Source organism: Papio anubis, chromosome 8, assembly GCF_008728515.1.
Source record: "Papio anubis isolate 15944 chromosome 8, Panubis1.0, whole genome shotgun sequence".
Classification (NCBI taxonomy): domain Eukaryota; kingdom Metazoa; phylum Chordata; class Mammalia; order Primates; family Cercopithecidae; genus Papio; species Papio anubis.
In genome coordinates, this window is record NC_044983.1 from 61,928,567 (window position 1) to 61,937,026 (window position 8,460).

Here is an 8,460-nt window from a genome sequence, read left to right on the forward strand (position 1 = left end):
GAATTTATTAGTGTTTTTTATTCAGCAGTGTAAATCCCTAAGGCTTTAGCATTTCCCAGACTTATTTGACCACAGAACATGTTTATCATTGGACAAACTGGGAAATATCATAAGCCCAAACGCATTTTATGAGGAGTCCAGCTAGACTTTTTTTTCTTTATCATTTAAGTTCATGATTAGAGCTACTAGTAATGTTCTACCACTCCAAGGAGAAAATTTAAAATGTCACTTTTTGCCCTGAAGAGAGGGTCTCAGGGTATGGAAATTTGTCTGTTTTCACTCCTTCTGAGGATTACCTGTCCTAGGAAAGGTCACCTTCCAACACGAAGCTGCCAAACCTCTACTCACCATCCATGAAATGGTCAACTCTGTTTGCATAATCACCCTTAAAGGGTGATTATGGGAAACCTATGTCTGAAAAAGAAAGGATCTGATTTTCCACATTCACTATTCTTTTTGCATTTTAGGAGTAATCTGAGCAACAACATGGTCAGGATAACAGAAAAAGACTTAGTGACCTTAAGCAGCAGTGATGTTTAATGCATCTATTCATATAAAGTATAAATACATAGTTGAGCCTCACCTCATTTCCCAACTTGTTTTCTTTGTATTTTAATTCCAAATAGTTGTAAAGTTCCTGGTCAGAGGAAGGAGTTGGTCTCTACAGAAATGTAGCCCAGTGGAAATCCATGGACCTACCTTGCAAAGGAGAACCTCTTTGAGTAGGCAGGTGTGTCCTAGACGAAACTGGTTGCAATGGATGAAGTTGGGCTTTTCATAAGGGAAAGTCAGTTATTCGAGAAACAACAAGCAATGAGGGCTACAGAGGTGGACAGAAACTTGGGAGGCCAACATTCTGGAGCTGTGGATTTCAAAGATGTTACAGGTTATGGGTTCAGACCTTTCGCAAACCTTGGAACAAGATCTTTTCATCTTCAAGGCTTCTGTTATCCACCTGTAGAACGTTCTCTTCGTTTTGAGAGCTAGTTATTTCTGTTTATGTGTGTGTTTTTTTCTGTCTGTCCCCCAGTTCAGTTATGAACTTACCTCCCACTTCTTTTAGTCCATGACTCCTAATATACTGCTTAAGCATGGTACATATTTGTTGTTGGGGATTGACTATGTGTGTCCTATTTAGGAGAAAGGCTACATCAATTCAAGATGGTCTCATAATTGTGAAAGCCAATGAGTCCTTGAAGTGTGATTATGGGAAACCTATGCTGGAAAAAGAAAGGATCTAATTTTCCACAGTCACTATTCTTTTTACATTTTAGGAGTGTTCTGAGCAACAACATTGCCAGGATAATAGAAAAAGACTTAACAGCCCTAAGCAGCAGTGATGTTTAATTCTTCTATTTATATGAAGTTAAATATAGATACATATTTGAGCCTTACCTCATTTTTCAACTTATTTTCTTTGTACTATAATTCCAAACAGCTATAAAGTTCTGCCTTGTGCTAAGGTGCTTTTATGTTTTCAGAAACAATGATAATTGTAATAAAGGGATGTTTTTAATTTGAATGGAGAAATACAATTATATAACCTGATAGATTTATTCTATAAAAGTGCTATTCTGCTTTTTGAAGTAGGACAGTGCTGGGGACTAAATGTTTGTGTACCCCCAAAATTTGTATGTTGACACCTAATCCCCAATGTGATGGTATTTGGAGGTGGGGCCTTTGGAAGGTAATTAGGTCATGAGGGTGGAAACCCCATGAGTGGGATTAGTGCCTTTATAAAAAGAGACAGAAGAGATGATCTCTCTTCCTCTCTGCAGTGTGAAGATACAATGAGAAGTCATCCATCTGCAAACTAGGAAGAAGGCCCTCGCCAGACACTGGATCCACTGCCGCATTGATCTTGGATGTCCCAGCCTCCAGAACTGTGGGAAATAAATGTTTGTTATTGAAGCCATCTACTAGTCTATGGCATTTTTTTTTTTTTTTTTTTTTTTTTGGCAGCTCAAACTGACTAAGGTGAGCAGCATATCTGATTCTTGTTTGTAATGGAATTCATTCTAATATCTTTACTTCAATATTTCACTACAAACAAAGCACTTCAAAGCAGCTTTACAACACTTTTCTGTGGGGACACACTAGGGGACACACTAGACTTCTAAGTATGACATTTGTCAAGCTACTTGAATACAGGTCTGACTCTTGCTTTCTAGCTGCATGACCTTGGACAATTTATTTAAATTTTCTTAACTCATTTCCCTTTTTTTTTTTTTTTTTTGTCAAACCAATATTAAATGTAAGTCTCCTTATTTGTTTCTCTTGTGGGAGTAAATGAGATAGTGCACTCAGGGCCTAGTTATAAGTATTCAATAAACATTTGTCATTGTTGTTGGGATAATGATGTGTTGCTTGGTACTGTTGAAGGTGGCAATTCTGTCTAATCTCAGGTCCTCCAAGCCTACATTCTGTGCTCAGTCACAATAAGTGTTTATTAATGAAATAAAAGAATAAGATAAATATACTCACTAGGTTTTTCTTCTAATATTAGAAGCTCTTAGCCACCTAGTTGATTGAAGATGTTTTTTCAATTTATAGACTTTATTTTAGATTGAGAGAAAAATTGAGGAGAAAGTAGAAAGTTCTCATAGATTCTTTCTCCCCACCCCAACACCACCCCTCCCTTTAGCTTCCCCCTATTATTAACATCTTGCAGTTGTTTCAATTGATGAGCCAATATTGATGCATTATTATTAACTAAAGCCCATGGTTTCCATTAGGGTTCACTGTTGGCATTTTATATTCTATGAGCTTTGACAAATGCGTAGTGTCATGTATCCACCATTACAGTATCATACAGAACAGTTTCACTGCCCTAACAGTCCCCTGAACTTCCCCTATTCATCCCTTCCTGCCCTCAGCCCCTGGCAACCATTCATCCTTTTAGTTTCTGTAATTTTGCTTTTTTCCTAGAAAGACATGCAGTTGGAATCACACAGTAGGGAGCTTTTTCTGACTGGTGTCTTTCACTTGCACAATATATATTTTATATGTGTAAGTTCCTCCATGTTTATTCAAACAAAGCTTTGTTTTTACTTAGGAATAGAGTCATTTTTATGGGAATTATCCATTTGGCTAACATATCTCTTCTTAGTAAATCCTCATTTAAGGACTACTTCCTTGTTGAAACTCCTATTCTTAGTCTAATTTATTAATTTAACTGAAAACAGGCACACTCAAAGGGGAATTTTGCATCTTAAGGAGAGATTAAAAACAATAATTAAAAATGATTAGTAATTAAGTGCTAATTGGTAATGAACTGCTAATTAAAAGCAAAATTCAAGAGTATATGTATGCCTTTTTCCTTTCATGATTAATAAGTCCATCACTTCCTGGTGGGAGCCTCGATTATACCACAGGCTGTTAGGGACCTGTCAGATTCTCCTAAAGTAACATGAATTATTACTCATAGCGAACTGGCTGGAAATTCTTTTTTTAAATTATAACTATCTATAACTTAATTGCTTCTGTATGACTTTACTATCATTCCATTCTTGGTATCCTTCTAAGGTCAAGGTAATAGAAAAGAATCATTCATAAAGTTTAAAACTCCCCTTTTACTCATCTTGTCTGTCTCCCTGATTGGATCTCTGGAGGATCCTCCCTTTCTCCAGCTTGAGATATTGGGGGAGCCTGCCCCCAGTATTTCAATGTAAGTTCTATTTTCTATAAGTGTTGGCCAGCTGAGAAATAAAGAAAGAGTACAAAGAGAGGAATTTTACAGCTGGGCCACTGGGGGTGACATCACATATCGGTAGGACTGTGATGCCTGCCTAAGGCTCAAACCAGCAAGTTTTTATTAAGGGTTTCAAAAGGGGAAGGGGTGTAAAACAGGGAGTAGTTACAAAGATCACATGCTTCAAAGGGCAAAAAGCAAAACAAAGATCACATGCTTCTGAGGGAACAGGACAAAGGCAAAGCAGAACTACTGATAAGGGTCTATATTCAGCTATGTGTGTACTGTCTTGATAAACATCTTAAACAACAGAAAACAGGGTTTGAGAGCAGAGAACTGGTCTGACCACAAATTTACCAGGGCAAGTTTTTTCCCACCCTAATAAGCCTGAGGGTACTGCAGGAGACCAGGGCGTATCTCAGTCCTTATCTCAACAGGATAAGACAGACACTCCCAAAGCAGCCATTTATAGACCTCCTCCGAGGAATGCATTCCTTTCCTAGGGTATTAATATTAATATTCCTTGCTAGGAAAAGAATTTAGCAATATCTCTCCTACTTGCACGTCCATTTATAGGCTCTCTGCAAGAAGAAAAATACGGTTCTTTTGGCCTGACCCCGCAGGCAGTCAGACTTTATGGTTGTCTTCCCTTGTTCCCTAAAAGTCACTGTTATTCTATTCTTTTTCAAGGTGCACTGATTTCATATTGTTCAAACACACATGTTTGACAATCAATTTGTACAGTTAACACAATTATCATGGTGGTCCTGACATGACATACATCCTCAGCTTATGAAGATAACAGGATTAAGAGATTAAAGACAGGCATAAGAAATTATAAAAGTATTATTTGGGAACTGATAAATGTCCATGAAATCTTCACAATTTGTGTTCCCCTGCCACAGTTCCAGCTGGTCCCTCCATTCGGGTCCCTGGCTTCATGCAACAAGGAGATGGGGACAGCACAGATACAGCTGCCTTCATGCCTTCCCAGGGTGCCAGCCCCAGACGAGCAGGCCTCTTCTGGACTTAATTTCCTTGATAATTTTGTGTTCATCCTGTTCCACTAGATACTCTAAGATACGGTTTCTTCTGCAGCCCTTCAGCCTTCCCTCTCAGCTTTTTAAAGTTTACAGCCTTCAAGTGCTTACAAACAGTATGTCACTCCTCTGGTCTTAATTTAGAAAATGCGCAAATATATTTACTTGGCTTTTGGAGTGCTTTTTAAAAAGCCACCTTCCTGGGCCCTTGAACTTTTCATAGATGGGGAAAGAGAAGATTCTTCACCAAACTGCCTGAGACTGGGTGGTTTGGATTTCTTTAAAACAGCTGTTGTTTCCTTCCTGCTGTCATTTCTGCATCTAATCATGGGGGCAGCTCCTGATCAAAGAGCATTGTACTGGTGAGGCACCCATTCCCCCACATACGGGCTGACCCCTGGTGCAGAGTGAGTGAGGTGAGCCTGGTCAGGATGGGGTTGGGAGCACCAAGAAAGAGATGGCTCAATGCAGGGCCCTTGTGTCCACACAAGTTTCATTCACATCCCCAAAGCAGTGTCGAGCTCCTGAAGCCACATCAACTCTCCAATACTAAGCCCCTAGGTTCTTTGAGCAAAGTAGTAGACTGAGAACCAAGAAGACAATGAAGAATAAACATGAACAATGGCTGAAAATTGGGGTTTTAGGTTTTTTATGAAATACGAAAATACCAATCATATTTGTATCTGTTGGGGTTTTATCAGAAATCTTCTAGGGGAACTGTGATGGTTAATATTTAGTGTCAACTTGATTGGATTGAAGGATGCAAAGTATTGTTCCTGAGTGTGTTTGTGAGGGTGTGGCCAAAGGAGGTAACATTTGAGTCAGTGGACTGGGAGAGGCTGACCCACCCTCAATCTGGGTGGGCACCGTCCAATCAGCTGCCAGTGTGGCTAGAATAAAGCAGGCAGAAGTTGGAAGATAAGATAGGAACACTTGTTGAGTCTGCCGGCCTTCACGTTTCCCCTGTGCTGGATGTCTTCTGCCCTTGAATATCAGACTCCAAGTTCTTCAGCTTTTGGACTCTTGGACTTACACCAGTGATTTTCCAGGGGCTCTTAGATCTTCGGCCACAAACTGAAGGCTGCACTGTCAGCTTCCCTACTTTTGAGGTTTTGGAACTCAGACTGGCTTCCTTGCTGCTCAGCTTGCAGATGGCCTATTGTGGGACTTCACCTTGTGATCATGTGAGTCAATACTCCCCTTCACGTATACATCTATCCTATTAGCTCTGTGCCTCTGGAGAACCCTGACCAATACAGGAACTAAAAGAGGCTAAGCAGTTCTCAGAACTAACCACTGAGACTTTTCCTCTAGGAACTTTGGGGTACTGCAGCTCCTTCTCTTTTGGTCAAAAAAACTGCAATCATGGCTTCTCTTGTTTATGATTCTTCCAGAAGCTTTATGTGTTTTCTTTCTTTCTTTCTTTCTTTTTAATCACTCATCCTCTCTCCTGGAACTCTGCTAGGAAGTAGAAGTGATTATCTACATTCCATAGAGGAAGAAGTGGAGCTCAGAATGGGTAAGTAACTTGGCTGATGTCTCCCAGCTGATATGTGGAGGGGTGTTGGGGTTCCCAAAGAGCCCCTCCTTTCCCTTTCTCTTCTCCTTCTCAATCTGGGGAGGGGTGGGACAGCATCACATGGTTTTGAAGGGAGAACCCCATATGTATGCCATGCTCCCAGTTTGTCTCTTCCCTCAGCACTAACTACAAGGCATGATCAAGAGGAATACTCACTGTTTATGCTCATGTCGTTCAAGAGAAGACTAAATCAGCAGACTCAGCCAGAGCATCCCTGGAAACTTACCTGAGCACTGCCCATAGTAATTCTTCTGTTTGCTACTGGGTTTCCTTCATCAGTTTTAATCCTTACACCTCTTCTGTAAAAACCATGCTGAACATCCATTCTGTCCTTGCTTAGTGGGGCCATTCCCAGGAGCAATGGTTACAACCTACTAACAAATGCGCTTATGCAGATCCTCAAAATAGAGTCAAACTTCCCCACATCTTAGGGCCTGGGAAAGATTTGCAGTTTCTCATTCTATAATGGAAGTTATAAGTTGATGTTGATGCCTCACATCAGTTTCCAAATTAATATTTGCTATATGGAGGCCTGCTAATTAATATGAATCTTTGCTGAAGGTTCAGATCAGCTATTTGAAATGGGAGGAAGGTAGAAAGCAACTTGCAAATTCTGTGCATAATTAGGTGAGGAACAAGCTCACATGATGAAGTAAACAACTGGGCAACATTTGCATGATTCCTTTTTCTTCCAACACAAGACAAGACACAGGGAGCTGACTAGCATTCTGCCTTTGCTGTGAGTCTTACTTCTTATTTCTCCACCATTTGGGAGGATTCTCAAAGCCAAGCACAGGCAACACTGTTTTGCCAACATTTTCTTATATTATCCAAGGGACTGCCAGGCAGCAAAGGTTACCCTTCCAAAGTCAACCTGACACAGGTGTCTTCTGTTTCTGTAACTTTTCCCTCAGCTGATACACTTGTGTCCAGAGAAAGGCCACAATTTGGGTTCTGACCTCTGAATGCCAGCCAGCCACAGAGTACTGAAAACAGTTATTACTTAACCCCAACACTTACTGAGTATCTACTATGCCCTAGAACCTGTGATAGAGTTGAAGATAAAAATGAACAAGTGAATGTCCTGCTGCCTTTGAGGTATTCTCTGCCCACTGGAAGAAGACACATTAAAGACACCATTATGGTGAGCGTTCTGCAGGTACACAGGAGGGAGTCTACCTCTGGTGGGGGAAGGAGGAAGGGTTCAAGAAGAGCTCCCAGAGGAGGCAATGCCTGTTGTGAGACTAGAAAGAGGATCAGGAGCTGGCCAACGAGCAGCGGAAGCGGGCTCATTCTAGACAGGGTGCTCCTGACACAAAGAGGCCAAGCTGTGAGGAAGTTCCCAGTGTTCCAGAAACTACAAGTGGTTTCCTAGAGTGTATGAAGTTGTGCACACAGGAAAGTTCTCACAGGTAAAGTTAGACAAGTCAGCAAAGGCCTGCTCCTGAACCTGAGATGTGGTTCTTGGTGGACAAAGTCAATGAGGGCTTTCAACAGGGAAAATACATGGGAGGATGTATATTTTAGAAAACACACTCAAGCTTGTTGGGCTAGATGGACATGTCAAATAAAGATGATAATGAGCATGTTGGGTGTCTACTGTGTGCCAGGCACAATGCTGGGATGGCAAGGGCACAGACACCAGTCAGAAATCTTCCAGCTGAGTTGGGTTAGCTGGGAGCAGCCCAAGGTGCCAAAGAAGCCATCAAACAGCATGGTTAACATACCCATGCCTTCCCAGATCCAGATCCCAGCTCTGTGGGTTATTAGTTATGTGGCTACGTAGCTCAGGGAACTTCTCTGTGTCTCAGTTTCTTCACTGGTGAAATGAGGAAAACAGGACCTACCTCATAGAGGTATTGTTGTGAGGATTAAATGCATAGATGTATGTGATGTCCTTACTTTGGCTTCTGAAAGAGTTAAGTGATTTCTAAGTGTAGTTCACATTATCTGAACAATGGTAAGGACTGAAGACAGAGCTGGAACTTCAAGACATGTTAAGAATAAGAGGTATCGGGGGAACCCGCCCCCAATATTTCAACATAGGTTCTTTCTATTTTCCATAAGTGTTGGCCAGCTGATAAATAAAGAGAAAGAGTACAAAAAGAGGAATTCTACAGCTGGGCTGCCAGGGGTGACATCACATATCG